Source organism: Protopterus annectens, chromosome 1.part1 (genome assembly GCF_019279795.1).
Source record: "Protopterus annectens isolate FY-2018-M chromosome 1.part1, PAN1.0, whole genome shotgun sequence".
In the NCBI taxonomy this organism is placed as follows: domain Eukaryota; kingdom Metazoa; phylum Chordata; order Ceratodontiformes; family Protopteridae; genus Protopterus; species Protopterus annectens.
Window position 1 is genome coordinate 1,250,191,084 of NC_056726.1, and position 19,800 is coordinate 1,250,210,883.

General features: G+C 40.3%; 1 non-coding gene across 1 annotated transcript; it reads left to right on the forward strand.

Annotated features, from left to right (window-relative positions):
• Positions 1–2,211: 2,211 nt before the first annotated feature.
• Positions 2,212–2,318, forward strand: LOC122817270. The gene has a single exon (XR_006367190.1). It is a non-coding gene; the product is annotated as a U6 spliceosomal RNA (small nuclear RNA).
• Positions 2,319–19,800: the final 17,482 nt, after the last annotated feature.

Genomic DNA, 19,800 nt, shown 5'->3' on the forward strand with positions numbered 1-19,800 from the left:
CTAAAGAATGCCTTATGGTTGTCCTTAGTTGAGGAACTAATTTAAATTAAATTTGTCAAATAATCTCTTGGTGAGTACTATTTGTTTAAATAACTTAAGCCACTATCCTACAGCTACAATCATAACCTAGTGATTATCTACCATCATGACTCAGAACCACAACCTAGTGATTATTTTTACTGCCACAGGTGAGAAGATACCTTGTTGTGAATTGCTACCATTCCTTCTAATCATTCTGGTCAGACATCCAGTGACCAAACTTGCCACCTCAGGGTGACAGGCAAGTTGCTATATTCTCACATAAGTCTCTTAGAAGTAATCTAGTAACTTAGCAAATTATGGCATTCTCAGAAAAATACTTATAGGGTTTGTGACCTTGCTACACTCCTTCCAGCAGAGGTCTTCATGCATCAGAGTGCAATGCTTTGTAACATGAGATGTATGAAACATCTCATAATTACTTTGTAAAGCAAGTTCATCTACTAACTTCCTGTCAAGATATGTGATATCACATTCCATAGTTATGTCTGCCTGTGTCTGCCTAACCTCTGTCAGGGGCAAAGCACTCTCCCTTTTACATTTTAACATAACCTGAGGAGAGGAAGTAACTCTGCTGTCTGACTGATTCTGAGGTTGAAGACAACATCCTCTTTTGATTGACAGTCCCTCTGTTAAAGATAAAAAATTACCTCCAAAGGATGGGGATCCAGCTTTAGAAATCTAGTACAACCCTTCTTACAGATAAGAAAGATGAAATGGTAATATACTGATCTAACTAAAATCTATATATTGAAACGAGTTTTGAACTCTTAAAAACAGCAAAGCCACTATTCTGTATCCTGGAGATTGGAAAAGTTGCCTATACAGACTCTTCTCCACTTGGAGACAATGTGGGACAAATGATTAAGCAACAAGAATGCCTAGGCCAAGAATTTACTTCTATTAATTCACCTCTAGTGAAGTCTTACTCCAGAGGCTGGGGAACACCCACTGCTTCCATTTCAGGGTCTGCACTGTGGTCACAAAAGGAAAACACAAGAGGTCAGAGTCCATTGATTATCCACAAATATCAATGGAGGAAGTGAAGGTCGGGGCCTGTCTCCAACTAGCTGTAATTATTGTCTTATGTAGGCTGATAAGGTCCAGTAGATGAAACCACCAGTCAGTTAATCTTGGACATGCACATAACCTCAAGACGAATTGAGCATCTCCACCTCAAACAGAAACCTTTTCATTGTTTTTTTTCAACTCCCTACCCCCAAAATATGCTCCAGAAGGAAGTTTGGAGTGCTTGGGACAGAATAAGATCAATCAGGAAACACCTGCATTCTTCGCATTTCTTTCTTCCTGCATAAATTCAGAGTTTCCTATCTGTTAAGTATGTTTATCTATGCTGACAAATTACACTAGTTCAACATCAGAGTCAGACTCAATCTAGAGGTCCAAGAACCTGTGTTTATCTACCTGAACCCTGACACTTTTAATAAAGGACTCATATCGCCTTTTCCTCATTTCCAACCCTAGTAGGACAGACTTACTCTGGTTATTTTAGTTTTATACCATCTGAGATTCTCTGGATCTGCTAAAAGGGCCACTTCTTCTTCCAAGTCCCCCCCCCCCCATCCTCTTTCTGTCACTCTGTTTCTTTCTCTCATGAGACCGAGTGTACAAACAAGTCATCAACATATAGAAAGATATTATGAGTCTTTCTTCCAGCTATTATCTACTGGAATAGTTCTCTCTGTGCCACAAGTGCTTAGATAGAGGTTTCACATAAAAATCAAATACTGAAGACAGCAGAAACCCCTGTCTAGTACTTTGAAAATCTTGATAAGCGTGCCATTAACGTTGTCATTTGAGTCATATAATTTTTAAATGATGAAATCATTTGTGCGCTTTACCTAAAATTAGCAAACACCTCTGATGTATATAGAGCTCCAGTTCATTCTGTTGAATGCTTGCTCATCGTCTGTTGTCAGTATGGTGTAATTGCCTTGTAGAGTGTAGGAATACAGGGGTATTTTCAAATCCTTCCTGACATCATAATAAAGCATACCTTGTCTGAAAATACCAAACAAGGTAGGCACTTAGTGTGCAATGCCAGGATTTTACAGAATACGTAACAATCTACCTTCAACAGAAAGATCAGTCTGCAACAGGCACACAGATCGAGTAACTTCTTCTTAAGAATGAGTGCTGCGGGTACTTCCTGTGCTTGCTTTGGCAGCACATATACTAAAATTGGAATGATACAGATAAGATTAGCATGGCCCCTGTGAAAGCTCAACACGCAAATTCATGAAGCGCTCCTATCATGCTCGGAGTTACACCATAAAGGTATTTGTTTAACATAATAAGTAACTGACTGCCAAACGTAACCATGTCTGGCCTTGTTGTAATATTTACTTATTTATTTATTTATTATTTATTACAGTTTGATGACTGGGATAGTCCACTGGGCCTGGAAGAGCCCGTTTTCAGTGGAGGCCTGGGGAGAAAAGCTCCACAGGATATAGACAATTTTACAATAATTATACAAAAGTAAATAAAGTAGTAAAACAGTGAAAAATACAGAGATAATATAACATTTGTTAAAAAAGACAACATTTCTAATCCTAGGTAATGATTTACAAAAGTGAGATTCATGTAGTCAAACATTAAAATACAGGCATATCAGATGAAAAATAAAAACAAGTATGAAAAACATTTATGTACAGCTAATAAATGAAGTTAGAAATATAGAAATATGAGGAGAGGACAAGGAGAAGAAGGTGAGGTGGGAGAGGTATAGGGTAGGACAGGAAGTAGTGGCAAAGGGTAAGAGAGCACAGTGATAGAAGGTTCAGGTATATAGTGCATGGGAGATAATATTAGACTGCCTTTAGGTCTTTTCACCAAAGTCACACCTGAGGTACAATTTTCTGCTCTTAAATTAATGCATTCTGATCTTTTTGACTCTGTACAGTCTTTCTTTCTTTCTTTCTTTTGCTATTAACAATTATCTGGTCCCTTATAAACATTCAATTAATCTGTTGGTACCTGATAATACAAGTAAGCTTGAGTACACTGCTATCTAACAGCTGAGTCTTTGGTTTAACAGTCTAGTCATATAGGACTCTACAGTAATTACACAAGCCATAGAATTCTTTCTTCCTAGCTGACTCCCTATGGTAAACTGAAAAAGACCCAAAATTTCCCATCCCACATCCGGACACCCCTAGGGCAGCATTACATCTTCCAGTGTTCTTATTGCATCACTTCCTTTCTCACTCTTCCTTCTTACATCCTTCTTACATCATCAGTAATTTGGCACCTCATCTAATTTACCAATCACTTTCCATCCCATATGAGCAGGCCCCAGTGTGATAATTCCAAAAGGCATTAATATGACTTTCTACTTTATATTCCGTAGTACAAAAATAACCATGGTAATCCACTATTTTTGGCATTTACTAGTAAAACTCTGACAACTGTCTCTCTTGTCTATTCAATTCATTTCTACAGAACACTGATTCAGCAATACTCAGTCTGAAAACCTGTTTTCAAACCCAACATATTGTAACAGTGGTGTCATCTGACTAGTTATGTTGGTCTTCTGTTTTTGTACATCTTAATATTTCTTCTTCTACCACTACTTTCTATATACCATTTCTGCTCCCTATTGAAATGGCAGTTGGCCAAAAAAAAAAAAAAGGCTGAAAACATAGGAGAATGAATCTCAAAAATCACTCTTCTCCTTTAAAGTTCATTTTGCAGTGGGGAAAAGCCCACATCACCCCTTTATTGGAGGCAAGCTGCCAACAACCTCCAAACTTATATATACCAACCCAGAGAATCCCAAACCTCTGCTTGTGCTGTGCTGATGAGGTCATAACAAGGCCGAAATATGCATATCCACAGCTAGTGGAGTTTGGCTTTATTGGCCTGAAATTGTCCATTAAAACGATAAAACAAGTCATGGACATTCAGAATTGCCAATTAGCTGAAACACCTGATGTTCATAGGGATCATTTGCATACATCCCATGTGCCTCTGATTCAAGAGGTTTGGGAGGTCACTCAGTGGAAGTTCTAGCTTTGCTGGAGTTTTCATTTTGTTTTTACTGATTGGTTTTTCAGTGACCTTCTTACTTATTGTTTTAGTTTGTTGTTTGGGATATTTTTGCAGTGACCCTAATGATAATCAACATCAGTTGGGTATAACAGCCCTGTGTTTCTAATGCTTAGTCAAACACTCTGCTTGTGCTGTGCTGATGAGGTCATAACAAAGCCGAAATATGCATATCCACAGCTAGTGGAGTTTGGCTTTATTGGCCTGAAATTGTCCAATAAAACGACATTCAGAATTGCCAGTTAGCTGAAACACCTGATGTTCATAGGGATCATTTGCATATATCCCATGTGCCTCTGATTCAAGAGGTTTGGGAGGTCACTCAGTGGAAGTTCTAGCTTTACTGGAGTTTTCATTTTGTTTTTACTGATTTGTATTCTGAATATGAATATCTATAACCGTAGAGCAGGTTTTTACATGTTCTCCCTCTTTCCATAAGGAACAAGGGTACCAAAGCAGGGGTGAACTTACAGTTTCCAATCCATGCATCCAGCTTGTGCTTGAATAAAGCAAGAGATGTGCTTAACTTCACATGGAGAGGAAGGTGGTTCCAGACAAGTGGTATTCTCTGCGAGACATATCTATTCCTCCAGTATGTTCTAGTTAAGTTGCAATAGAGACTGTGGTATCTAGAGTGGGTGTTTCTGCCACTATTGGACTTACAGATGTGTAGACATTCTACAATGATGATCAGTTGATGCTCTGCACGCAAAGCAGAGATTTCCCTTCAGCAGTCTATAGGACATGAAATGAGGGACAAGTCTTTGAGGTGGTCAGTGTAGCTGTTGTGTTCAGTCCCTTCATTTTCTTGGTGAGAAAATATTGTGGTTGTTCGAGCTGAATCAGGTATTTGGACAAGTACATTCCAAGTAGGACATTCTATTTAATGACTGGCCTAAAGAGTGCCATGTACAGTGGAATGATCACTTCCTATAGACTTGGATGCCGTACCCTTGCTAATATGTTATGCTATAAAGAAGGACTTCCTAACAATAGTCAACACATAGGAACCATAGGATCATAGGAGACTACTAGACTAATGGCCCTAGAGCCTTTTTAAGCCTAGCCATTCATGCCCCAATTTTTTCAGAAAGGAGGTAAGTAGTGGCAAGTGTAGTTTTAGTTGCATTAATGATAAAGTTTTTTGACTCTATAAAGTATCCCTATTTTTTGTGCAATTTTGTATATGCAGGTTGAATTTAAGATTATCATCCACTATCATCCCTAATAATTTGCTGTGAGAAGTAACTTCAGTGGTTGTATTATTATGAGGAAGGATTTTAAATTTTTCTTTTTATGAGAGAGGATATTGAATGGCTTAGGTATATGCCTGTGCCTTAGGGCATCTGCAGACTGTTCCTGTCTATAAGGGTCACAGGTGACAAGCCAGGCATGAATTTCAGATTTCCCATCCAATGGTCGAAATTGTGTTTGAAAAGGCTTAGGGAAGAGCTCTGCTTCACATGAATGAGGAGTCTGTTCCAGAGAAGGGGTAATTTCTGAGACACATACCTGTCCCTCCAGCATGTTTTTTTTATGTCACAGATGTGGTTTAGATCCTTAGATCAGGTAATTCTAGTGCTGTTTGTTTTGCGAATATGTAGCTGATCCATCATGTTTAGATAGGAGAATGTCTTGTAGGTTAGGCATAGATCGCTCCTCAGTAGTCTGTAGGAGACCAATACAGGGAAAGCACTTTGAGGCAGTCCACACAGAACATATTATTTATACCCTGTATTCGTTTAGTGAAGAATCTCAGTGGCCACTCCAGCTGTTGCAAATGCCTGGTCAGGTGCATGCCGATGGGTGCACTGTACTCTATTATTGGTCTAATAAAGGCTGAATATAAAGTGACTATGATCCCTTAGATTTGAATGCCTTGCCCTTACTTATGAGTTACAGCATGTTGAAGGATTTTATCACTACCATGGACAAATGGTGATCAAAGTTCAGGTTACTGTCAATCTGAGTTCCCAAGTACCTTACTACTGGGTCTACTCTTAGGGGAGTGTTATCAGTGTTGTAATTTGTCGGAGTGGTCGTCCTGCCAAAGGCTATGATTATGCATTTTTTGCATTGAGTTTTAAGTCATGGTTCTGGCACCAGTTATTTGTTTGTACCAATCTTCTTGGGGGTTATCTACATCTCTAGGGGATTCAATGATTGCACTCACCTTGCAGTCATCAGTAAATTTGTTCAGCCAAAGGCCCTCTACATTTGCCTTGACTTCAGAGAAGTATATTCCAGACAGAAGACATACCATTACCAAGCCCTGAGAGACAGCAGTAGCAACAGGCCTCTTCATGGAAGTGGATTCCCCCACCCTAACTTCATGTGTCCTATCTGTAAGCCATTTGGGTATCCATCGGGTGATATAGGGATTTATGCCTAAATTTGTGAGTTTGTCTATAATACTTAACTGAGGTATTGTGTTAAATGCCTTTGCCAAGTCAAGGTAGGCAGTATGTACCATTCTGGCCTCAGTGACCTTCTAGAGGAAGTTTACCTTTAGTAGGCATTACCTGCCCATGATGAAACCGAACTGGGATGGTTCCAGTGTTTGAAGATTTCCTATATCTTTGTTTATCAGATCCACAATAATTCTTTCCATTGCTTTGCATATAAGGCTTGTCAAACTCATGGGTAAGTAGTTCTCCGGGTCTGCTGATGGTCCACTTCAGTGTAGAGAAATAACGGCTGCAGTCCTCCATTCCCTAGGGATGAAGCCTGTCTTAAGGCTGTGGTTGACTAGAGATTCCAGTGAGCCTGACAGGTCATGTTTCACGCTATTTAAGTGGCTTCCTGGGATATTATCAGGACCTAATGATGCAGTGTTTTGGTGGTTGGATGACAGCTCATTGTCTACATATGTCTCCAGGTCCTTCACTACTGGGTCCATTTTTGGGAAAGTGCTGTTGATATGATAATTGCAAGGAACATCTTGCTTGCTGAATGATACAATTATGCATTTTCTGGCATTTAGTTTTAGGCCATGGTTTTGACACCAGCTATTTGTCTGCTACATGCCTTCCTGAAGTATCTTAGTGTCATCTGGAGAGTTTATCGGCAAACTTCCTCAGACATAAGCCCAAAAAGAAGTGGCCCAAAGACTGAGGACTGAGGTGCTCTGCTGGTGACATATCTGCTGGTGGAGGTAGATGCACCTACCTTAATTTCTTGGGATTTATTTGTGAGCCAGTTTTCGATTCCGTGAGTTACACAGGGTTTTACATTTAGCTGAGTGAGTTTATTAACTATGCCTGAATGGGGGGTGATGTTGAATTCCTTTGCAAGGTCCAGATAAGCGGAGTGAACAGTTTTTCCCTCATCCATTGAAGAGCATATTCAGACTTTCTATCTTCAACATTTAGACTGTCTCTGTCAAACAAATAAATTCATTCAACAAAATATCATATGCAAATAAAAAGTAACCTGCACAGGCAAAGTTAGAAATTTCCAAATTAAATTACATTAATATCAGCAAGGAGAACAACTGAAAAGTGTCATTACTGCCCAAAATTTATTTATTGATTTACTTACTGACATTTGATTACCAGGAAAGTCCGACCGAGTAGGTGCCCATTTTCACTGGAGGCACAGGGAGAAAACCTCCAAAGTATTACAAAAATACTTTAAGAGCAATAATTTTTACAAGCTTCAAAAATAATACAAAAAACATACAGTTTAAATAATTATACCAACTTAGACACAATGTGACAACATTGGATAAAAATAGATACAACTTATATGACAATGATTTAATATTTAGAGAAAATTTAGCCAGTTTAGAGAAATTAAAGCTAAGTTAGTAAAATACCAACAAGAATATCAATATGAAGAAACAGGGAAAAAAACAGGGTTATGGCAAATTTAGATAGACAGTCAGTAAAGGTAAGAAGTGAGTGAAGAAGGGGGATCAAGGAAGTGTGAGGTAAGAATAGGGACTTGTTCATATTTAGTGATATAGTTTAACCTGGGGTTGAGCAAGAACAGGGACAGCTTTTGGCTAGGAAACTTTCAGAATGGATTTAAAGGACTGGTGGGAGGGTACTGAACTGATGGATATAAACAAGGAATTCCAGGCCTTAGCACCATGGTGTAAGCACAGACAATGCCCCGCAGATTTGATAGGTTTGTAGACAGAGAGAAGTTTTTGGTCAATGGATCATAATGACCGAGTGGGAACGTAATTGTGTAGAATGGTATTTAGTGTTGGAGAAGCAGATGGATTCTGAAGAATTTTATAGGTGGTAAGAAACTGTGTATATGTTAGCTGATGGGGTAGTTCTAACCAATTTAGGCTTTTTAGTGCTTACAGTGGTATTTCCTGCAGATTTAGCCACTTTATTGTAGTATTGCTGATGTTTTGCTTTTTGTGATACCTGGAAGATAGTAAGGATGGGAGATCCATAAAATAATGAGGGAAGGAGGTAAGTAGTGACAAGTTTAGTTTTAGTTGCATTGGTGAGAAAGTTTTTGTCTGTATGAAGCATCCTTATATTTTTATGCAATTTTGTATATGTAGGTAGAATTAAAGATTTTCATCCACTATCATCCCTAATAATTTGCTATGAGAAGTAGAGGGAAGATTTTAAATTATGTTTTTTCATGAGAAAGGGATTTTCGGAAAAAGTAGTTTATTTCTGGGGGGAGTTGAACATAAGTTGTGAGTTACAAACCCAGTTTTCAGTGGCTGTTAAATCTTCCTGAGTAATTTGTTGGAGATGTACCAGATTGCCTGATGTGCCTATGAGTGTGGAGTCATCTGCGTACTGTATTAGGAAGGCCTGTCATAAGGATGTGTGATGGGTGTTGGTGAGAATGTTAAAGAGGAGGGGACCAAGGATAGAACCTTGCAGTACACAGATGATGACCGGGAGGTATGGAGAGAAAGTCAAGTGCCATTTTAATGACTGGTACCTATGGACAAGTTGCTTTTGCAATGCAGAAGGATGGGCTGAAATACACCTAGTGCGGACATTTGAAGCAGAAATGTGCTGTGACAAACTGTTTCAAAGGCTTTAGATAGGTCAAGAAATAAGAAGGAAACTAGCTTGTCATTATATCTAGCTTTATTGACCATATCTGTAAATATTAGAAGTGCAGTGTTTGATAATATAAGAGGAATGAAAGCCATGTTATTTGCATGGGGGGTAGGAGTTCTTCCTGCAGGAGATAGTTTAGAAATTGTTTCTGAATACATTTTTCAAGTATTTTGGAGAAGGGGAGATACAATTAATATAGGTCTAAAGTTAGTGACATCTGTTGAACTTCCACCTTTGTCTAATGGGATAATGTGTGATTTTTTTTTCCACAGAGAGGGAATGTGGGATTCCTGGAATTACCTATTTATAAGGATTGAGACAGGATAGGCAATGCTATTGCCTATTTAAGGTACTCACTTGGAAGGACATCATCTGAAGTAGAGCATGGTCATCTAAAATAGAAATTGGTCAGAGTTTGTGTAAGAGCAGTTTTATATAGGATGTTGGCACAGATTTGAAGGTGAAAGTATATGAGGTAATGTGGCTGTTGGGCAGGGTTGGGATTAGATGATGGTGAATCCGTTATTAGGGATGCTATGCTATGCTATCTATGAAATAAGAGTTTAATTCTATTGCAATTTTGATTGGCAAGTTATTGGAGAGGGGTGGGTTAGGGTTGAATTCCTGGCCAGGATATAAGGTTAACCAGAATTTATAGGGCTGTATTTACTATTCATAGGTTCATAGGTTCATACTAGGCTATCTGCCCTAGGGCATTTATAAGCCTAGCCAGAATGTATTTGGCTTTCGCCACCCATTTTAAATTAATTTTGCTATGCCCTTTTTCGAGGTTAGTATACTGTGCCTCTGTTTAACAGTGACACAGAAGTGATACCCGGGTGAAACCTACGATCTCCCATCCACTCATTAAGATTCCTCTTGAAGAGAGTCAATGAGGGACTCTGCCTAACCTGGACTGGGATTTTATTCCAGAGTGAAGGGAGCCTCTGGGTTATGAATCTGTCCCTCCAGCATGTCCTATTTATTTCAGTGCTGAGGTTCAAGTCTCTCGAGCGCGTAGCTCGATGGGATTTGGATTTTCTGAGGTGCAGCATGTCCATTAATTCTGGGTTGGACATGGCTTTATACGTCTGGCACAGATCACCCCTGAACAGGCGGTATGCCACTGAGTAGAGCTGGAGTTTCTTTAACCGGGCAGCATATGGCATCTGTTTGAGCCCTTTGATCCTCTTGGTGAGGTACTTTTAGGGTCTTTCCAGTTGCTGCAGGTGTCTGGTAAGGTACATCCCAAAAGGGGCATTCTACTCAATTATGGGCCTGATGAGGGATGAGTAAAGAGGCATGATGACCTCCCCTGATCTAGATGTGAATCCCTTCATGATTAGGTGGGCTATATAAAATGTTTTTCTAACCACTTTGGCCACATGGTTGTCAAATGAGAGACTGCTGTCAACTTGGGTCCCCAGGTCCCTAATTACTTCTTCTGTACTTAATGGATTACCACCTATGTGGTAATTTGTGGGCACTTTGTTTTTGCCAAAGGGGATAACTATACACTTTTTGGCATTTAGCTTGAGGCCATGGCTCTGGCACCAGTTGTCTGTTTCTATGAGGCCCTTTTGAAGGATGCTTGTGTCGGCTGGAGAGTCGATTATGGCACCCAGTTTGCAGTCATCTGTGAACTTGGTCAGCCACAGTCCTTCCGTGTTGGCCTGTACTTCTGAGAAATATATACCGAACAAGAGAGGTCCCAGGACTGAGCCTTGTGGAATGCCACTTGTAACTGGTTTGGAATCTGACATGGCAGCAGCAATTCTAACCATGTGGGTTCTGTCCTTGAGCCAGTTTGCAACCCATCTAGTGACATAGGGGTTTATATTTAAGCTGGTGAGCTTATCTATAATGCCCGAGTGGGGTATTGTATTGAAGGCTTTTGCGAGGTCCAGGTAGGCTGTGTGGACTACCTTCCCCTCGTCAATGGCCTTGGTGACTGTTTCAAAGAAATCGACCAGGTTTAAGAGGCAGGATCTGCCCTTAACAAAGCCGAACTGGGTAGGATCCAGTGTCTGTAGGCCCCAATATCTTTATTTATGAGGTCCATGATGATCCTTTCCATAGCTTTGCAGACCAAGCTAGTCAGGCTTATGGGGCGATAGTTTCCAGGATCCGTTGAGGCACCACCTTTGTGGAGAGGGACCACTGTTGCTGTACGCCACTCTTTGGGTACATATCCTGTAGTAAGGCTGAGATTGAACAGTAGTTTTATGTTTGGGTTTAGCTCTTCTTAGAGTTCATGTAGGACGCAGCCCGGGACACCGTCTGGTCCCATTGATGCTGTGTTTTTTGCTTTGGAGAAGGCGGCTCTTACCTGAGCATCTGAGATGTCAGGGGGGCAGCACTCTGCTCGGATAGATATTTGCCCTTTTGGGGGGCGGGGGAAGTTTGTGCTGAACCTGTCAGCTAGGATGTTGGCAATGTCTGTGGGTTCTGTGTATTTTTTGTCATTCTGGACTAATTCTGAGCATATCTGGGAATTCCCACCCAGGTTCCTAACATAACTAAAGAAAGCCTTGTGATTATCCTTAGTGTCCTGTGCAATTTTTCTCTTGAAGCTGGCCTTAGACGATTTTATGAGTGCCCATAGTTTTTGCTAATACTGATCAGAGATGCCTTCCCTTTTTGGGATTTTGCTCTATCATTTAGTAGCTTCCTCCTTCTATTGTATAGTTTGTTTATGGCTGGGGTCCACCAGACAGGACGTCTGCCTTTGGAGGATTGGGTCTTGGTTTTATTTGGGATTGCATGATCCATGCATTCCTGAAGGTGTTCATAGAATGCATTTATAAAGGATTCTGTGGTCTGGGCCGTATTTTCCACAGGCCCGGGGGCTTTGAAGGATTCCACCTCGGTTTTGAGGAGTGTGAAATTTGCTTTAGAGAAGTTTTTCACTGTGGTTTTCTGGGCAGGAGGTGGGGTCGGGATGTGAATATCCAGTGAGATTAGTTTATGGTCTGATTTTATCAGTGAGGGATACACTTCTGGTCTGGAGCATAGAGTCCCCATGTTGGTGATGATCAGGTCCAGTATGTTTTCCCCTCTTGTGGGAGTGGTAACAAGTTGTTCCATAGCATTTGAGTTTATAAATTCTAGGAACCTTTGGGCTAGGGTGTTGGAGCTAGAGTAATGCTCCCAGTCTATGTTTGGGTAGTTGAAGTCTCCCAATATAATGGTGTTTGGAGAGACCTTCATATTTTCCAGTGTTCTCAGGAAGGCCGAGTGGGGTTCCTGGGTTTGGGAGGGTGGTCTGTAGCAGGCTATAAACTGGAAGGCAGTTTTACCCACTGTTAGTTGCACATGGATAGTCTCTGATGCTTCGTGCTGTGCCACCAACCTGGAGGTGTGGGTATCTTTGACGAATATTGATACTCACTCTCCTTTTGTGGTTCGGTCCATTGTTCTGAATGCTGTTATAGTATAGATTTTTGTCTTCATTTATTTGCTTTTTTGGTATGGTTGCAGAGCATTCTGAAGATTTCAAGATATTTTGGTGTTTTATATTTTTGACATTCTTTCTGCACTTTTTCTCTATCCTATATTAGCAATCTACTCTTTTTGGGATTGCCAAATTGCATTATTTGTTTTTAGTCTCTTCCTTCTAGGAAGTGCAAGGCTGTTTAGGATATTTAGGAAAGTTGTATTGAATTAATTTAAATCATAATATAAGGGGTGGATTTTTAGGAAGGTCCAGTTAATAGATGATAGGGTAGTAATGAATATTTATGGGCTAAACATGGACAGGTTGCAAGTTGTTTTATAAACATGCTGTTTAAGTGGATGATTGACATATTTTGTAGTATAGACTGGGAGCTGATCACTGAGAGGGTCTGACATTGTACCTATGGTGGTGAATTTATTAGGGTCTGATACTAAGATCCAGTCTAATAAGGAGCTTGATGTCTTGCTATAATGTGTGGGGATATTAATAAGTTGTGTAAAACCATATAACTTCATGCTGGATTTAGGGGATTATACTGACATCACTTAGTAGTATTTTTTCTTGTGGAATTGTTATGGATATCCAACTTAGGATATCTTCCAGTGTAACTTTATTGCTGCCAGGAGTGATATAAAGGTTAGTAATACACATTTATTTATATTTGTTTATTTTCAAGGAAGCAATAAGAAGTTCTGCTGACCTGAACTTTTGTATTGGTTTGTTGTAGGGGGAATATGATAGATGTTGGGAAATATTAAAACAATACTATCACCTGTCTTCTTTATACAGTCATTATGGATGATATAAGCTGGGAAATGTAATTTCAGAGTCATGTCTGCCAGGTTTAAGCCAAGTTTCATCCTCAGATCAATTATTACAGAGAGCAAACAGTTTATAGCTGATACAGAGCAATTAACAAGGAGGCACAAAGTGGAACAGGTTTTTTCATTTACTAAATGCAAAAAACAGGGAGGTGGGTTTATAGGTTTATAGGATGATACTAGGCTATTGGCCCAGAGACGCTTATAAGCCCAGCCAATGATTTTTCCCATGTTCCCTCAAAGTCAGCAACTGTTTCCCCTGTCCACCAGGAATGCAGGTGGGATTTCAGTGGTGTATTTTCTGTTTACCATCGAGTTGTTCAAGTTCCTCTTAAAGAGGGCTAGAGAGGTACTCTGCTTGATATGGAGAAGAAGTCTATTCCACAGATGGGGGAGTATTTGGGACACAAATCTATCCCGTCAACAAGTTCTATTAATGTCACAGCCAGGTTAAGGCCTTGCGTGTGGGTTGCACAAGTGGAGTTTGTCTTACGGATATGCAGCAACTCCATCAAGGCTGGGTCTGAAATTGTCTTGTATGCCAGACGCAGGTCACCTCTGAGCAGTCTGTATGAGACTGAGTAAGGGACAGGGCTTTTAGCCTATCTGTATAGGATAAGTGTTTGAGACCCTGGATTTTCCAGGTCAGGAACCTCTGTGGTCTCTCCAACTGCTGCATGTGCTTGGCAAGGTACATGCCGAAGGGGGCATTGTATTCGATAATGGGTCTGATAAAGGAGGAGTACAGGGATGTTATAACCTCCTTGTTCCTGGATGAAATACTCTTATTTATGAGGCGGGCAATGCAAAAAGCCTTCCATACAATGGAGGCAATGTGGTGGTCAAAAGTCAGGTTGTTATCAACCTGGGTGTCCAAGTCCCTCATGACTGATTGTATGCTTAGTACATTGTTATTAATGTGATAATTAGTGGGGATGACATTTTCCCCAAATGGGATAATGATGCATTTCTTGGCATTCAGTTTGAGGGCATGCTTCTGGCACAGTCATTAGTTTGGGTAAGCCCCTCTTGGAGGATGTTCACATAACTAGGGGAGTTTAAGACACCACCCAGCTTGCAGTCATCTGCAAACTTGGTCAGCCGCAGACCACTACTTTTGGCTTATACCTCAGAAAAGTATATCCCAAACAGTAGAGGCCCCAAGACCGATCCTTGGAGTACACCGCGTGTTACAGGTCTACTACTAGAGGTGGCTTCCCCTATTTTGACTGAGTGGGTTCTATCTGTGAGCTAGTTAGCTACCCATCTGGTAACATACAGGTTGATGCCTAGCTGGGAGAGTTTAATTATTATGACCAAGTGAGGAATAGTGTCAAAGGCTTTGGTTAGGTCAAGGTAAATGGTGTGCACCGTCTTTCCCTCGTCCATGGCTTTGGTGACTGTTTCGAAGAAGTTGACCAAGTTTAACAGGCATGATCTCCCTTTCACAAAACCAAACTGTGTGGGGTCAAGTATTTGGAGGTTGCCAATGTCCTTGTTTATAAGCTCCATGATAATGCATTCCATGGCTTGCAGATCAGGCTAGATAGGCTGATGGGCCTATAATTGCCTGGGTCAGTGGACACTCCACCTTTGTGTAGAGGGATGACAGTTGATGTCCTCCAATCAGCTGGGATGAAGCCGATGCTCAGGCTTTGACTGAATAGGGTGTCTAATGGAGCTGAGAGCTCATGCCTGAGTTCATGTAGGATACAGCCAGGGAGACTGTATTTTTTGCCTTTGAGAGGGCATTAAGGACCTGCTCCCTGGTGATGAGGGGTAGGAGGCAGGTGTTGGGGATGTCCCGGTTTACTGATGGGGAGGACAGGGGGGTGAAGGCATATACAATGTAATCTACAATGTAATCTACTGGTTAAGAGAAAGGACAATTGCCAACTTAGTAAGTGGACCTTAACATGCAAGGACTACTCCTTTGGGGGGAATATCACAACTACTTTCCAGCACAGGGCAGGCATGTATTTGACTAATTAAAGTTAACACACAGTAAGGCTGTTCATGTATTTCTTACATTGCACAACAACAATATTCTCAGTGAAAACTTTTGCAGAGGTGTCACTTAACTGAGAAGTATTCATTATAAATAACACACACACATCAAAAGATAAGACAACCCCAACCCTGTCTTCATTTTGACAAATCTTCTAACACTCAGTAAATACACCCTTAGTAAAACCTCTTCATGCCCACTAAACCATTACATTTAATATTTTCCAAATAATACAACAAATATCTCAACACAAATGTGAGTGACTCTCCAGCTTTCAAAAACAACATTTGGATATGGGTCACTGGCTAAGCCTGTAATGGTCTGCAGACTGATTTCCCAAAACTTATCTATGAAGCTATGAGTGGTATGTTTAGACAAATTCATGCCAAAAGGGCATTAGATTCAACAATGGGTCTGATGAGATATTAATAAAAAAAGGAAATGAGACTTTTTTTGGATCTAGAGGAGATGCCTTTGAAATTTAGATGAGCTAGATCAAAGTCTTTCTGATGTATTACAAAAACAAGATGTTTCAAAAGATAAGGAATTATTAACAATAGTGCCTAGATCCTTTACGACAGTGTCTGAATGTGGGGAGGGTACCTTTATGGTATGATGTGGAAAATTTGTTATTTACCAAAGTTTTACCAAAATGAACAATACAGCATTTCCCTTTTTGTTTGAGACCATTGTCCTTACATCAGTTATTATCATAGTTTAATCCATGTTGGAGTAATCTTGAGTCTCTGGAAGATTGAATAAAAGTGCTCATTTATGTCATCTGCAAACTTAGGTAATCACAGGCCAGGTACATTGACTTGTAGGTCTGAGAAGTAGAAGCCAAATAGGACATAGCACAATACAGCAGTACACCACTGGTAACCTTTTTTTGCTTTCAAAAGTAATACCTGTAACTTTAACCATATAAGTTCTGTTAGACCACCAGTTAGCTATCCTCAGTACAACATATGGATTTTTATTTGCACTTACAAGTCTTTCAGTCATGCCTGCATGTGGAAGAGGATTAATGACCTTGGCAAGGTTCAGATATGCTACATGTACTGAATAACCACCATCCATTGAATCAGTGACTTTTTTCAAAGAAACTAACAAGGTTAAAGAGGCAATTCCTGCCTTTGACAAAACCAAATCAATGATATTCTATGTGTAGGGGATTTTCAATGCCCAAATTAATGAGGTCTGAGATGAAGTGTTCCACAGCTTTACATATGAGACTAATGGATCTACACTTGGGTCTATGCTCAGACCACCCTTATGTAATAGCATTTGGAAGGTTATTTTCCAGGCTTTGGGAATGCAACCAGTGGAGAAGCTTAGGCTAATGAAATTAAGTAGTGATTCAGATACGCCATATTTGATACTGAGAACCAGACAACCTGTTATATTATTATGATGAGATGTTATTAGCTTTTGAGAGGTTGAGAATTACTTGTTCTATTGTAATTTATAGTGGCAGCTGGTACTCCGGAATCAGCAGATTAGTTAAAACTGTGGATAGAGTAAAACTTGCACTTAATTTGTAAGCAAGGGTATTAGCTATTTCCTTTGGGGCAGAATTGGTAGTATTTTTGTGGACTAGCTCTGAACATTTGGTGGGCATTAGTTCTTAATTTCCAGACATAGTTTAAAAAAGATTTGTTGTGATTTTTGGTTTCAGTGGCTGTTTTAAGTTCATTTTCAGCTTTGAGCTTCTTAATGGCACCCCTAAACTCTTTGCAAGTTTACTTATGTGTCCTCTTAAGATAGGTAAAATGAGTCCTCTTACAAACACAGCAGTGCATCATAAGGGCAGTGCTGCACTCCTGATTGTGTGATCCTTTGGCTACGATATTAAACTGAGGCCCTATCAGAAAGTTGGTGGTAGCTCAGGTGGATGTAAAAGATCCCATGGCACCTATCAAAAAGAGTAGAAGTTCCCCAATGCTGTGGCCAAATTCCCCCTAGTTGTATAAATGCCACCTTGGGCCTCCACTGAAAACAGGTCACTAGTCTAATGGGTGTAATCTGGCAACAAAAGATAAAATAAATAAAATAAAACAATAAGCATTTAGTCATTTTTTTCCTGTTTTTTAATTCTATGGGTATTCCACCACAAGAGCTATTTTTAACATTTCTCATTATATTTGATGTGGATAGGTATTGCCTTATCGATACAATTATTTAGTAAAAGTCAGATGCATAGGAGGCAGCTTCAGCAATGGGATTCATCAGGGGAAGATTACACTGGAATTTATTTAGGTCATCAGGTAACTGAAGAAGGTTTGCTGTTGAGAAGTCCCTAAATACAGAGGTATTTGTAAGGGTATACCACCAGTTTTAAAGGGAAAGATCACATAATTATGATTTGATTTAATGAGCAAGATTAATACACACACACACACACACACACACACACACACAATACATATCTGCATGTACGGAAACATGCATTAAGTGACCATATTTGTGACGACTACATCAAGAGTATTTAGGCTCTTAGTAGGATGGTTACTATTTGTGCAAGGGAGTTAACATTTATAATGTCAAGGAAGTGTTAGACATGCCAGCCATTAGTAATGTACATCAGCCAGTTTATTGACAGGTAGTTGAAGTTCCCTAATAGATGTTGAGACTTATGTGGATTTCAGCTAAGACGTTAATATATATTGTTGTCAGAAGGGGACTATAGCAGGCTATGAAGTAGTAATGAATCTTGTTTAGAGTAATTTGGACATCTTAGAGTTCAAATCTGGGGTCCCAAGGAATCAGTTGTGAGGTGATGATACCCTTGACAAAATCTGATACTCCCTAGCAATTGCCAGTAGGTCTGAAGACATGACAGATACTAAACACAGGAACATTGGGAGTGTTTTCATTGTTCTTAAGCCATGTCTCTGTAGCTACACATATATGAATGTTGTAAAGTTCTAGGATTGCTTCAAGTGCAGGCACTTTTGTGAAGACTCCTGGTGCTGTACTGCACTACCTTAATGCATTTCAAATTAGATTTTACCAGGTTGTAATATCCAGCAGCTGGGCTCAGCATAAAAAAGGCAATATAGGGGCAATAAAGGTTTTAACCAGAACGTGAAACTCATGTTAAGAGATGTACAGACCACCCCTGGCAAAGCAGGAAGCCTTCCAGCTATTTTGCCCCAAGCTGAAACATACCAGATCCCAGCAAGATAATAACCAGCTACATAGCCAATTACTGAAGCCAGTCATCCTGCCTTTGAATCTCACCACTATTCTGGGTGATGACAAATGCCATTCAAGACCAGTGTCTTTCCTGACTGGGATACATGCATAGCAAGAACATTCAGATGGTTCACATTTTTCAGCACAGCCCTTCAGATAGAGTGCTTATGTCATTCACCCCAGCATGGACCACTACTGGGTCATAATTGCACTTACTAGAATAGTGGGATCAAGAGCCATCGTTATATTCCAAATCCTGGATCTGGAAAGACAGCTGTCATCCTATTCTTTTGCAGATTGGGTGGGTAGTATTTGTAAACTTGAAAATAGAGTTGCCTATTACTAAAACATTACTGTGGATGGATGCAGTCTTATTTGGCCTTAAAAGCTTGGAGTCTGCACCCTTGTGACTCTTACAGGCACGTATGCTGGCTATGCATATATAGGATCATAAGCAGTTACTAGGCTAATGGCCCTAGGGCCCTTACAGGTCTAGCCATGTTCTGCCCTTGTTTCTATGATCAGCACCTGTTGCCCCTGTCCAAGAGAGACACAGGTGGAACTCCAGGGGTGAATTTACGGTTATCCATCCAAACGTCCAGATTGTGCTTGAAGAGAGCCAAAGAGGTGCTCTGCTTCACATGAAATCGAATTCTGTTCCACAGGTGAGGTAACCTCTTGGAGACAAACCTGTCCCTCCAGCAGGTTCTATTAATGTCACATACCATGTTAAGGTCTTTAGAGCAAGTAACCCGTGAGCCATTGGACTTACAGATATGCAGCATTACCAATAAAGCAGAGTCAAAGATTGCCTTATAAACAAGGCAGAGATCGCATCTGAGTAGTCTGAATGAAATGGAGTAAAGTGACAGTGATTTCAGCCGATCCACATAGGACAGATGCTGATTACCTTGAATTCTCCTTGTGAGGAACTTTTGTGGTCTCTCCAATTGCTGCAGGTGCCTGGAAAGGTACATACCAAAAGGGGTGTTGTACTCAATTACTGTCTGATGAGGGAAGAGTACAGGGAGGTTATAACTTCTTTTTTTCTGGAGGCAATGCTCTTACGTATGAGGTGAGCAATAATGAATGCCCTTCTTACGACCGTGGAGACATGGTGATCAAACCTAAGGCTGCTGTCAACCTGTGTGCCCAGGTCTC